The 14,283-nt window shown below is 31.7% G+C and overlaps 1 long non-coding RNA gene across 1 annotated transcript in view; it reads left to right on the plus strand.

The window, feature by feature from the left end:
• LOC123698422 overlaps window positions 1-14,283 on the plus strand; it is a 60,786-nt gene that overhangs the window by 31,766 nt on the left and 14,737 nt on the right. Inside the window, exon 2 of the long non-coding RNA XR_006752408.1 lies at window positions 1,788-1,839. This is a non-coding gene — a long non-coding RNA (uncharacterized LOC123698422). The remainder of the gene's footprint in view (window positions 1-1,787; window positions 1,840-14,283) is intronic.

Raw genomic sequence — 14,283 nt, forward strand, 5'->3', positions numbered from 1 at the left:
ACATAAAGATATTATTAATATAGGAGTGACACTATCGTAGTTGACAAATTGAGTGTTGAACGATTGAGATGGAACGAGTCATTGTTTTGATTAAATTAATAGAACTGTAAAGCGACATAGTTATAAGGGTTTTATTATATACATATATCGTATTACCTGGATATTGTTTAGAAATATTTGCTCAGAATTTCTGGGCTAAATAAGGATTAGACTGATTTAACAATTAACTAAATGTTTATGTTAGTATTTGTATAAGAACTACAATTCAATAAATATTAAATGAAAATTTTCTAGACGACAGATATTTACGTTTTAAACAATAAAGTCTGGCGTGTCCGACTGTTATACAAAAATCTCGACATGAATTATGCAATTCTAATAAGCATTCAGAAAACGTGAAACCTTTTAAATAAACATCCATTCAACTATTCATATTCGCTTATAGTTGTCATAGTTCCTTTGATATACGTGAATCTCGAGACGAGTGTAATTGCTGCAAATCATAATGTTTATATTGCATTCACTTATTCACGTCCGCTCACTACGGAACGTGATATTTTGTTAAATGGACTTCAATGGTTAATACGAAACGATCTTAACAAACTAAAAGCAACTATAAATACAAACAAATAAAACGCACATTCGATTAAACACGCGAATGCAAATGAGATGGACGCGGTTATTTTTTTAGCGAACAATAATCTTTATGTTAATGCTGGTAAAGTTGATTTTAATAAACATAATCGCATGTCTGTGATTTATGCTGGAAGTGCTCCTGCTGCGTTGTTTGTTACACTTGTCAGTGGTGTAATTCGAATTTATCAGTTACCGTAACGTACGGACCTCCTATTTGATTCTCTGAATTAGCTTTATAATCATCTATGAAGGTAGTAATGGTTCAAAGGCATGTAACGATGCTTGCGATATAATTTATCAAGACGCTATACCTACTTGGTATTAGTAGGTAACTAGGTACTGTTAAGTTAGTTCGGATTTTCCTCATTTTATTTTGACGATATGTTTAGAAATTAAAATGAAATTGAGTGTGTTTTTATTCTTGTAGTTAATGCAAAAGATATCATGCATTGATTTGAACCATAGCAACAGGAGTTATACCTAGGTATATTATTGGTAATGAAATAGACGTATTTTAAATAGAACGATATATAATCTGTGATTAATGTTTAAAGCAAAGGAGCGGGAAATATCACATTAAGCTCACATTAACATGCCTACATATGGGTACTCCATGTGTATTGTGTATGGTAGTAATCACCAATCAGCCATAAATTTACACACCTCAGCCGTTAGCTCACAACATGGTACTAATTTATATTAGATAATATCTAGGATTGTGGTCACGTAAAAGATTATATTCGTGACACCAATACCCAAATCTAGTGGCAATAGTGGCATTTGTCGTGTTCGTTAATTTGAGCAAATTCTATGTCACGATGTGATGTTTTGATAAACAGTCCAATGATCGTGAACTGCCCGATTAATTGGTTAATAACATTTTATTTACTTTGTCGAATTTCGGACGTTGTTCTGTGGAATTTTAATTGATTGTTAAATGTTTTTGTAAATCTATGTTCTTGTGTATGTTGTATATTATGTTTAGATTCTATTTAACTGATATGTGTATACTATTATAGTTTATAAAACGTCATGCATCCATGTGCTTATGTTCTATCAGTTTAGTTAAAATTACGTAGTAACTATTTAAAAAACTATTGTTAAAATATATTTAAGTCAAAATATACTAATCATTCCTTCTTTCTTTTCAGATAATACCTCACACAGTCGCCTCGATACCTTAAGAAGAGCAAAATTAACAAGGTAATTTACAAACAGGAAGTTGAAGCTTTGAAGCTTTTACCTTATACATAAATGTATTTTATATATAATGTGTTTTTCTTCATATCCTTTACTATCCTACATAAACTTCATAGTCTAAGCCTCATTTAAATCGAGCTCTATAATATTTAATAAGTCTTCGTTCTCTAAATATACAATGATTCAAAATGATTTCCTCATACCCCTAAATCTTAAAATAAGCGCATTAACAATCGGAGCAATTAATAGCTCTTCATCAATAAGAGAAACAAAACCCGATTTCACAAGCAATTACTATAACGGATCACACGACACGGATACTAAGTGGCGAGACAATGTCGCCACTAATCGGCCGACAGTTGACAACAGTCGCTGACAAATGATATGACATGTCGCCGACCGTTAATTTGTCTCTGTGTATGCCGCTTTCATTGGAGATGTTCTACGTCTCAATTTAGATGGTGCATACAAATCTGAACACTGAGCTAAATGTGTTCTACATGTCCAATTTATAATACGATAATTGCAATCGTTTATTTGCAAAGAATAGGTAATTAAAATATTTTGTTTTGTTATTGATAAAATCTTTAATTGTTTGATAAGTAAAATTTTCTTTGTAGTCAATGATTCTAATTAGGTAATTTTATTCTTATCCTACAAGGTCAACTCAATAACACTCGGATCATTGTCATTCATATTCTTTAAAGTCGTCTAATAGTCAATACTAATACGAACTTTCACCTATAAAAACAAAGTGTTCATTAAAATGTGTTAGTTTCTATCAACCATTACAATATGGCCATGTCTCATTGAGTTTTAAATGACGCGTGACTCTGTCGAAAGCTTTGAACAAATCGAAACCGATGTTCATTTATTTTGAAACGCTTTCTTGTGTTTTTGATCTCTTAAGTGTCAGTTGTGGATAGTGTCACATGGAATGATGACAACTGTCATTGTTTTATGTTGTGATTTATTATTTATTTTTGTAAATGCTTTTGGACGTTTTGTTGGCAGGATGAGAATGAGTCCATTTAGCTTGTATTATTGTGTTGATTGTTGATTTGAGAGATTTGATATGGTTTTAAGTATTATAAAAAAAATATTTTGAATCATTAAATGCCCTGTTTTATGTATTTACTCTTTTATACTTTAGAGTACCTAAAGCCATTCTATTTCATATTTAATAAGGTGAATTCATATAGATAAAATTATAGTAAAAATAACATATGAATTCCTTGTATTCTCAATTCTATTTTCTTTACCCACATATATCCACGATCCAACGAACATCTTTTGTCAATCGATAAATCAAGCATTCGTTAAATGTTCATCGGATAGTCGATTTTATGTTGATTTATTGTTATTGGCAATTTTGATGTATTGACCAGTTCGCATCATTTATTAGATCGATGCATGAAGCCGACTCTGTGTTTATTTTATGTTGTAAATTACCATAAATAATTTTAAATACCGTTGGAACTGATATAGGTTTAAATGTATGAAGCTTTTAATATATTTGATGTAAATTTGTTTTTTTTAGGAAAATATTATAATCAGAAGCTATGCTGTTTATTGGTCAATCGTGATATTTATTCGTTTCTTTAATTTGATATCTGAAATCTTTGCATAATAATAGAGTTAATTTCCCTATAAATCTAGCTACTTTAACAAATATCATGTAGTTTCCTAGTAAAGGGCTCCAATCAGGCAAACAGATGTCTGAATGAAATGTCTCATACCCTTTATTAGTTTTGCATGAATCACTGTCAATTCACTTCTATTAATAAAGTACTAAAGATAATACTATTTTCTATATTAATAAGTCTTCGCTTTAATCGCTGTCACATTCCGAATCAAATCTTAGGTCAAGTTCACATGACGCCTTTTGATTGGCGCAAATTGATGCCAATGCTTTTCATTTGCTAATAAACTTACGACCATCTTGAAACTACCGTCATTACAACAATTCTATGCAACTAATAACTATATTCTAAAGGATATAAGATTGCAATTATCGTGGCATATTTTTAGAGTAATGAATGATGAGCTGAAACAGTAAGTTTGTCAAACGGACTTTCCAACATCAATGATTGCTATTACTTGACGTAGCGTTGTAATTTGAAACTTTATATCCCAATATTAGAGTTGACATTAAAGTAAATACTTGGCGCTTGTGAATTTAACAACACATCATCTTCTCGCGTCACAAATAGTTAATGGAATCGCCACTTGTTGCTTTCATTGTCAATGCTAGATAAGACATATTAGTAAGATAGACGATGAAACATACAATTTCTACAGCTAACTATAATTGCTCTTTCTTTCTCGTAATGATTTAAAAAATAAATGAACCAGATAACTTAACATACTTAACCTCATACTTAATAACCAAAAGGTAAATAATTTACAAATTGTGCTCTACTTGTTTCCTATTCTTTCTTTAACTGAATAAAAAGTTAGGTTAAATAAATAAATAAATCGTTTATTTGCAAGTAAAAATGGTATACATAGGTGTTAAGTATGTTAAGTACCATTCTTATGGTTTTGTTCCTAATATTATCATAAGTTCCTAATTTTCTAGAGTTTATTTTTCAAATCGGACCTGTTCCTGAGATTAACGCGTTGAAACAAACAAACTCTTCAGCTTTTTAATATTAGTATAGATCAATTTACCTATAGTACAAAATATGAATAGACCATAAATACTTACAAAATGAAAATTGAAATAAAGTCAGCTGAAAATGAAAAAAAAAAAATTACCCATACTTATGCGATTAAAATTTATTTATTTAAGATTTTTCCATACAGGCTCTATTTTAAGAATAATCCCATAGAAACATATAAAAAAACTAAAAGCTTCCGCAAAGTCTAATCCATACTAGACCGTACATCAAAATGGTATTGGAAGTGCAAATAAATCACTTTGGCAATAATTTCGTTGAGTGCGGAACACCGGAGTAGAAAGAACGTCGTTACTGCGTGCGGAGTGATTCGATTGATCGTTTGCTGTTAGATTGGGGTTCCGTGGAGAATATTATATATTAATATGTACCTATTACATATAAGTGTTATAATAAAGTCATTCAGTTCAGCCATCAGTCAGTTTTTCATCAAAAGACCATAGAATTGTACTGCTAAAGAACGACAGAAAAGGATTGATGAAAGCTCTGGATACTGCCAAGAACGTTGAAGAATTACTGCCAGAACTTAAAAGCTATGGAAAGTAATTTAAACTGCACTATATCATTCCACAAATTCAAAAACAAACATTATTTTATGCAATTAGACTTCTTCTAGAATTACTTTTGAATCGTCATAACTTAGTTTTACCATTTACCATTGATTCGGATAGCAGCAACCAAGCATGAAGAAGAACCGGCAAGAAACATAGCTTTTTAAATAAATAAATATTTGAGTTTATTTTAAGTTAAAGGTTATACAGGAAAAGTCAGTATTATTCAAAAAAGCTCAATACATGAAATTTAACATTTTTTTACATACGGAACCCGTACACTAAATAGCGGCGTTCACTTGATCACAGCCGGTGGTCGGAGCCCGACGTCAATAAACGTATTGTCGTATTCACACCATTCATTTGGGATTCCATCGCTTCTGTAACCTTGCTCGGTTTCAATTATTATGTTTTATAATAATAATTATGTGGATGTATGTAGTGCCAAAATTGGTATATTGAAATTAATTTTAGTTGATAAATTGTTAATAAATCGATTAATCCTCATTCCTTACATATTCTCCAAAACATACATTTTGAAGTGAAACTTCTTTAAGTGCGTTGACGGTAAAATTTCAAGGTCGCGTCATGGCATGTATGGATTTTGTTAGCTTTGAATCTTGCTAAAGGAGTTTCATTTCTGACACGTGTGCTCGGCACACACGCTCTTACCTCTTGCTTCTTAAATTGCAATGCAGTATAATGTTCTTATCACATTTCACTAACAACGAGGAACGATAACGAGTGTATTACATTCCTATAAAGTAATTTCTAGCAATAGTAATAAAAGAAACATAACCAAAACTACATCCAAAGGGAAATTACAAAAAGAAAACAATAATAAGTACAATCAGCCATCAGGCAGATAAATCGTTTGCAGCTAATTGTGTTATCTCGCAACGCCCCTTATCGCCTCATCTGTGTTCGGAGATCTTATCAGCTGCTTGTACTGTCGAATGGAAAAATCATTATAATATTATTGAATAAATGAATGAATGAAAATCCTTTTTTGCTTTAGAAGTAAAAAACATATCGCAGTATACAACACATTTAAAATACGCAAAGGGCGGCAATATCGCTAGGTAGCGATCTCTACCAGGCAACCTTTACAGTATAGGAAAGAAATAAAACATTATTCATTATGAAGATTGAGAAAATAATGTTTATTTATTGTTTTTAAATGAATTAAGCACTATGTTAATGTACTAAAAATTGGCAATAGTTCTTATGTATTCAATTCTGAGCGAACGCTATATCTTATATTTTTAAAATCGATTTTTTTGTATGTTACCTATACAATAATATTAAAGGCAGTTAATTATATTAAACGTACCGTGATTGAAGATCATAGCGAAAAGTTATTTAGCTTTTCGTCAGGCGAGATTGTGGTCAAGCGCTTCCCTATCTATAACAAAAAAAAACATTTTTCATAAGATACGAATAGCAAGCTAAAGCTTATATTTAACTAAAAGTAACTCATTATAGTTACATCGTCGATAAATAACCAAACGCTATTTTTAGCGATTGCAAATATTAGCATTAACTACAAATAATTAATGTTAACACCACTCTTTCAACAAACTTAGTCAACAGAATTGCTCAGAGCAATCATTACATCGATTAAAATTGTTTTATTTTACGCTTACAACTGAATGACTGTGCCCTGAATCATAACATTTAGGCTTTAGCTTGAATTTATATTTTTGGTTTTATGGCATTCAATAGATGGCGCGCGGTGTGTCCCTTAGACACATAAAACTGAAAGAATAGAATAAATTCGATTACTCTGGCGGGTCACGACTGGCTGAGTTGGTCAGGCATCCGCCCTGGAATGGCGCGAAGGATGCGGGTTCGAGTCCCGCCTCGTGATCGAATTCTTCTATTCTTTATAAATTTAACATTTAGCTTACTAGCTATGTGCCCTGGCTTTGTCTGGCTTATGTAGAATAATTAAGGGTAGAGGTATAATTTAGATAAATTGTGCTTATTAGTACTACTCAATTATGTTCGTATTAATTAATTCAACCTAATAAGCATTCTTATGACTCTTACGTATGTTTCTATACTTATAAATAAACACATTAGAAAAATACATTTTATAAGTCTTCATAAAACGACAATAAAAGACACTTATAAATGACAATAAAAGTTCAAAAATCTTAGTTAATTGAATAAATGTTATAATTTGAGTTAAAATTTTTCTTATACGTATAATTGGTCATATTTTTTTTCTTTTACGTATAATTGACAATAAAATGCCATTGAATTGTAAAGATGATTCACACGACTGTATCAGATAGTTATCTGTAACGATTGTGTCTCAATTAAGCTCTGTCAATTTGCTGATGCATAAAGCTGCCAATAATCTTAATGTCCGCCATCAATTGTCTTTATTCGTTTTAAACCTTTGATGTATCACTCAATTTTTTGATATTTGTCGAGTTTGTCGTGTTATTGCTGTGTTGAATCGTAATAAAAGTTGAGTCTTGGTTTAACGATTTTAAAACGTTGTAAAATTATGGCTTTCGTATTATTTTCATAAGTCTACTTACTATGAAATTGCTTTTATTGCTTTTTGGCATATTATTGCTACACTTACGTACAATTTATAGTTTATACATATAATTGACTAGCTGTGCTCTGCGGTATTACCCGCACTGCTCCACTCCTATTGGCCTTAGCGTGATGATATATATAGCCTTCTTCGATAAATGGGCTATCAATCGGACAAGTAGTTCCTGAGATTAGCACGTTCAAACAAACAAACTCTTCAGCTTTACGATATTAGTATAGAATATAGATTATTCCCCTTAGAAAATTTTCTATCTGTTCCTGACTTTTTTACCTATAACCTACTTGTACTAAGCTATTATTTACAGGAAGAACGCTGAGGCTTTTCACGTCTAATTTTCGCAATAAAATTCAAATTATCTGCTTTGAGGTTCCCTTTTTATGTATAAAAAGATTGTATGTAGGTATATACAATTGCATGTTTCACGATGAAAAATACATTCGACAAATCAGCATTGTAATTTTAAAACAACGAAACTTATATAATTATTATGAGACGCAGATGAACTATATTACGTACAAGATGAAACAAATACTCACATTGATTATATTGTTACAGAAAACTAATTACCATGTTAATTGTTAAAATGAATAAACATGAAAACAAACAAGCTGTTGTAATAAACGCTTCCTCGTTTAGTTGATTAATGATTGCTATGTATTAGTTTTCATGATTTATTATATGAACATGTGGAACGTCTTATTTACGACATTAATATAAATGCGCAAAAGAATATTTAATATTCTACACTGTATAATAAATTACTAGCTTGTCGCCCGTGACTATGTCTGCATATTCAAGGGAAATAGGAATAAGATAAAAGCATGCCACTCTCTAACTTCCTTACTATCTCTAGGGACAAATATCATATAAAAAATATTCCGCTACCACGTAATAAAACAGACAAACAAACAAATAAACTTTCGCATATAATAAGTAGTAGCCAAGATAATTTCTGACAAAATTGCAAAGATAACCATGGCTCATGTCAGTCGCATATAAGATAAATGTTGATGAGAAAGCCGTAAAAATAATTTAGTTTAAATATTTTCCCTTATACGGTAAACGTGTAAAAATTATTGATGTTTTCGTAAACGTAATTACAATGCGGCGTAGAGGTGTGAAGTGTTTGCGGGTAGCGAAAGCTGATGATTCCAAGAATTTTGTTAAGGCTTTGGTATATGAAATATTGATAACATTTTAAATTTTAATTAATTAAAAACTAAACATAATGACTTTTGAGAGCTTATTTCTTACACCTGTTTAGATTTTTCTGCACCTTTAAAGGATGGTTAACGAATTTTAGTACATATTTTTAATATATTTTTCCCGTATCTCTACGGGACCTTTTGATATACATATTATTGTATTACACTGCATGAAGACTTATTAAGCATATATGTAACAATTTTTTAAACGATATGAGAACTACTAAAAACTATATTTTATCATGATTCTCTTTATGGTCACAGCTTTACCCAAAAATTTAATTTGCCACTTCACACGTCATTGTTGACAAGAAGATTGAAGGTACAAGTCCGAGACGGGCCGCAGACCGCAACCGCAGGCGACACTGTGGCTACCGGCTGCGGTTACCGCAATGCTGCCTGCGGTCGCTATTCCAACTGCGGCTGCATGCCGTGGCTGCACAATTCACAGAACGCAAAAGTCATAAGAATTCACCAATTAAAATATAAATAAACAAATAGTTGCCATGGCAATAATTGGCATTTGCATACTGCAGTCTGTGGTCGCTGCGCGCCGCGGTCGCACGCTGCGCGTTGCGTCTGCAGGCAGCAGTGTTGCCGCGCTTGGAATCAATTTCATAGATGTTCATAGAAACAAGTGCTGTCGCTTGCAGTTTGCTGTTGCAGTTTGCGGTCTGCGGCCCGTCTCGGACTTGTACCTTGATTGTTTTTATTTATATGAAAGCTTTATACCGTTATAAGGTGTCTCAGCCCTTTGTCGGTAACGAACATAATCAGAAACATGAATAAAGTAATCGTTATATGTCATAGTATCAGCTTATTGAGAAAATGTTAACTCTTTATTTGGTAATTTAATAACATTTACTTTACATAATATGCAATAATTTTTAAGGAAAAAAAATACAAAAGATTGAACAAATGAAATTTATACAGCTACTTTTAGTAGATCATTTCCGATCTCGCGTATATAAGAATTTGTACTAGATTTCCGCCCGCGGCTTCGCCCGCGTTTTCAAAGGAAAAACTCCCATAGTTCCCGTTCCCGTGGGATTTCCGGGATAAAACCTATCCTATGTGTTAATCCAGGTTACCTTATATATGTGTGCTAAATTTCATTGTAATCGGTTCAGTAGTAATTGCGTGAAAGAGTAACAAATACACACACACACATCCTCACAAACTTTCGCATTTATATTAAGTAGGATTGTGAACGAATTGGGTAAAGCTTCTATCCTCCAGCTAGTGAGACATCCTTACTGATATTACACACAAAAGTTTATTTATTTGTTTGTTCTTATAAATTTATAAAAAAAAAAATGTTTGTTCTTCTTTCACGTCGCTGCGGCTCCATTTTATGGTATCATTTTTTGTGGGAAAAGACGCTTAGGGAAAGCTTCTATGGGATAAAAAGCACAAAAAAGTTAGAGGTAATCAATATGTTAATTTTGTAATCAAGCTAGAGTTTTCTCCATAAATTCTTATCACAGAAAGCAACTAGAAGACAGGCAGGTAGGGTAGACAGTAGGGTACACCCTGTGTATAGAAATACATACCGTCATCTACTTTATGACACTACCTACACTCTATGGTACTTAAATGTAAATGAAAATTGATATGCATTGAATCACTTAGCACCTCGTTGTCACCTCACAAGTTATTGGTGTCATTAAAGGCTTGTCTTTAATGATAACGTTGCGGGAATCAATTTGCCATGACAGATTGCGGTTGTCGAGCGCCTACGCTGAACGTATGAAATTTAAATGGATTAATGGAGAAAATGCGTTTTCGTTGTGGTTTTACATTACAACACGTATATAGACTACAATATGGTATACGAACTTTTGGCATCGACGTACCTACTTAGTTATTAAAAAGTCAAAGGGTAAAAATGCAATAGATATATAAAGCCGCTTCTATATCTCATAGTTTTCGTTTCTTTGCAGCAAAATTTATGATTACTTCTACTAAAAGTTTAGTGTAGTTACACTCAGACATTATGTAATTGAATGATCGGTCTTCTTGGTACCATAATAACCATCAGTTTCCAGAATATTTTTAATTACTTTGCTGCGAAGATTAGAAACACAGTTCCCAACAAGCAATGTAAACAAACTCTTGCACATGCACCCAGCATGCACTATAACATTATAGTATACATATAAATTATTGTGAATACTTTCGTGTCAATCTGATATCCTACAGAGGTGATGGGATCCCGCTCTGTCCGGATTACACTGGTGCTAGCGTATCTGTTATCATTTTTATATAGATATAAGAATTATTAGACCTGACCTTTTTAACGTTTTTACTGATCGTTTTAAAAAGTTCATTTGCAAGTTGCATCTGTACGGAAGTTAAAAACAATGACGTTTGAATTAGACAAATAATTAAATGATGACAATGATTAAGGTAATCAGTTTATTAGTAGTTGAAATACAAGCAAAGAGATAATGATAATGAAGATTTTGTTGTTTAAAAATATTTGTGTAACTTACAAAATATTCGATTCAATTTCAAATGTGTTCCGACCTGTTTCAATTATTTTGACAATATGAAATAAAAAAATGTGATTCTATCAAATTCTACGCCGGGCACAATGGGGATAATAATACTAATATTCCATTAGCTTACTGTTATAGCATACCATTTTCCGATTTGCAGATTTTCATAATAAGGGTTAGTGTGCCAAAATTTACACCTTCTTCTAATTCCACACGTTTTATGACCACATTAAGAAGACCATACTCACGATGGCCATGTCTAAATGTTCATACACCATAGTACACGGAAGAGTCGCCTCGTGTCCTCGTGCCGTGTGTGGGTCACGAGGTGCTTGTGACCTTGGATTCAGTTGTTTAGGGTTTTTTGACCTCTACTTACTCACGTATATTGGTGGTATGTGGAAGGTAAATAGGGTCATTATGAACTATCGACAGTAACGTAGTTGAATTTTATTATTCTGAAAATATGTAAAAAAAATTGCATATTTGCAGAATAAAAATATTAATATTACCTACTTGTTCTGAATGAATTTAGTGACTTGTTGAAGCTTTTATTATTAAATTTTATATTTAAATAGATATTAATTTCTATTCTAATTTTTAATAATTACCCGAAATTTTGTGAGTCATTTGTAACAGGATGGCGGTTCTACAGGGGTCTTAGTACGCAATGACAAAAAGAAAAATGATGGTCAGAACGCTGATACCGGATACCTTAAGATACTATAACGTTTTATATTAGAGTATCTTAACATAAAATATAATAGTATCTTCACCGTGTGTGACGCGCTTTACGCTCCTGAAAAACATTTTATAACAAATTGGAAGCCTGAGGAATATGTAATATATAGATAATTGTGTTAGAATAAATTATTTATTTCAGTATTTATTATAGAACTTGCGTACGAGGAGCGAAGCTTTCAGTATTAGGTATCTTACCTTCTATGCTACTTACTTGTAAGTTAACTTTAGTTAGAAATGAGTTGTAAATATTTCCTTTACAATGTATGTACATAATTATTAAAATAACTAAAATATACACACTATGCATTAATTCGAAATGATTTAACTAGTTTCACAATAGGATATAATTCGCCAATCGAAGTAATTTGCAAATTGTTTGAACTATTGACTCTGACGTTTTGTTTTGTTGAATTAATTCAGTTTTAGTTTATTGTTTGTTTATGCAAAATTGCATTGATTATGTTAGTTTGTTTAGAGAGGTTTGGAATGGAAGAAAATGAGGTATCAGTCTATCGTCTGTTCGCATTACATATTTTTCTCGAATAGGCAATATCATTTACCTATCTGAATACAAAACTTCAGCAAAATTGGTTTGAACATCTTTAATATTTCGTTAATAAACTGCATGTTAATGGCAACATGTTGGTAACAGTACCTTCACATTTTAAAAATCAAACGAGCTGTTTTATCCGCATTAATCCGCTCCTTTTTGTCTTAGCGTGATGATATATTATAGCCTATAGCCTTCCTCGATAAAAAGATCAATTTCTTTTAAACAGTAACTTTTCCTTAAATAATATCATCACATATTATATTACAAATTTTTAAATTTGGGCAAATGGCCTATTTAAATATAAATAAATAAATAATTAAATAAATTTTCAAATCGGACCCTTAGTTCCTGAGATTAACACTTAAACTAAAAAAAACTGTTCAGCTTTATAATATTAGTTTAAATCAGGATCTTTTTTTTTTGTATTTTTTTAATTGTGTCTTAGAATGTATAAGCATATCATTGTGTTGTTTGGCTCAATAAATCTTTTTGTATTGTCTTGTATTGTACCTCTACCTATACCGAGTATCTAATCTGTACCTATATCTAACATGGGTTGCACTATAGATAGGTATTTTTAAGCTCCTTAAAAATTATCTCTTGTTAACACCCACCGAGTGTCACAATGTCCTGTGAATTTGCATGCATTGTGCGAAGTATGGTATATGGGCTTGAGCCTAGGATATATATCGACCTTATTAAAATAAATTATTACCAACCCGACTTGACGCCTACATTACTCTTGCTCCTGTATTTCTTATTGTATTATAAACATGACTTTTTATAGATAAAGAAATAAATAATACATTTACATAATTGATCCTTCGACATATTGTGTCGCCTTACAGTTAATTCATAATAATAGAGGCTTGTTCTAATTATACCTACTTATAGACTTTTTTCATAAAATAATGAATTAAATTGCAAACCGACTATACCGTTTTTGTAATAATTTTTATCCAAAAAAGAGTTCCAATTATACTTACACACTTACGACGAAGTAATGAAAGGATTTTAATAGATTTCCATTACTATTAAAACCGAATATTTCGAATAATTTAACGGTTTATAATTAATATGTCGCAATATAAATACCGACCTAAGTTATATATGAGCATGCTGTATAATCATTTAATAGGCACTTCCAATGTACACGAATAATTTACAAATTAACTTATTCGTGTAACATTTTGAAAATCCAATTAAATAGAAGCGACATTACCAACTTCTTAATAAATTAACTAGCTTTGCGCCCGCGGCTTCATTCGCGTACTCAAATGAAAATACACAAAGTGCTGGTTCCAGTAGGATTAACGGAATAAAACCTAAGAAAATCGACGTCCATTTTCTGATGTCAAACTATCTTTGTACCAATTTTCATCAAATCGGTTCAGTGGTTTGGGCGTGCAGAAGAGATAGACATACAGACAGACATAGTTACTTTCGTATTTATAATATACACTTGCATTTTTATAGCCAAAAACTGCATCATTAACTAAACGATCCGGATAATAATTTCTCAATTTTCTAAACAAATTAGTAGGCCAGGAATGTGCATTTTCAATAACCTCTGACCACAATCTATATATCAGTGTACATGAGAACGCTTTTAGACGCCATGCCTCGTTATATCGAGA

Source organism: Colias croceus, chromosome 16, assembly GCF_905220415.1.
Source record: "Colias croceus chromosome 16, ilColCroc2.1".
Classification (NCBI taxonomy): Eukaryota; Metazoa; Arthropoda; class Insecta; order Lepidoptera; family Pieridae; genus Colias; species Colias croceus.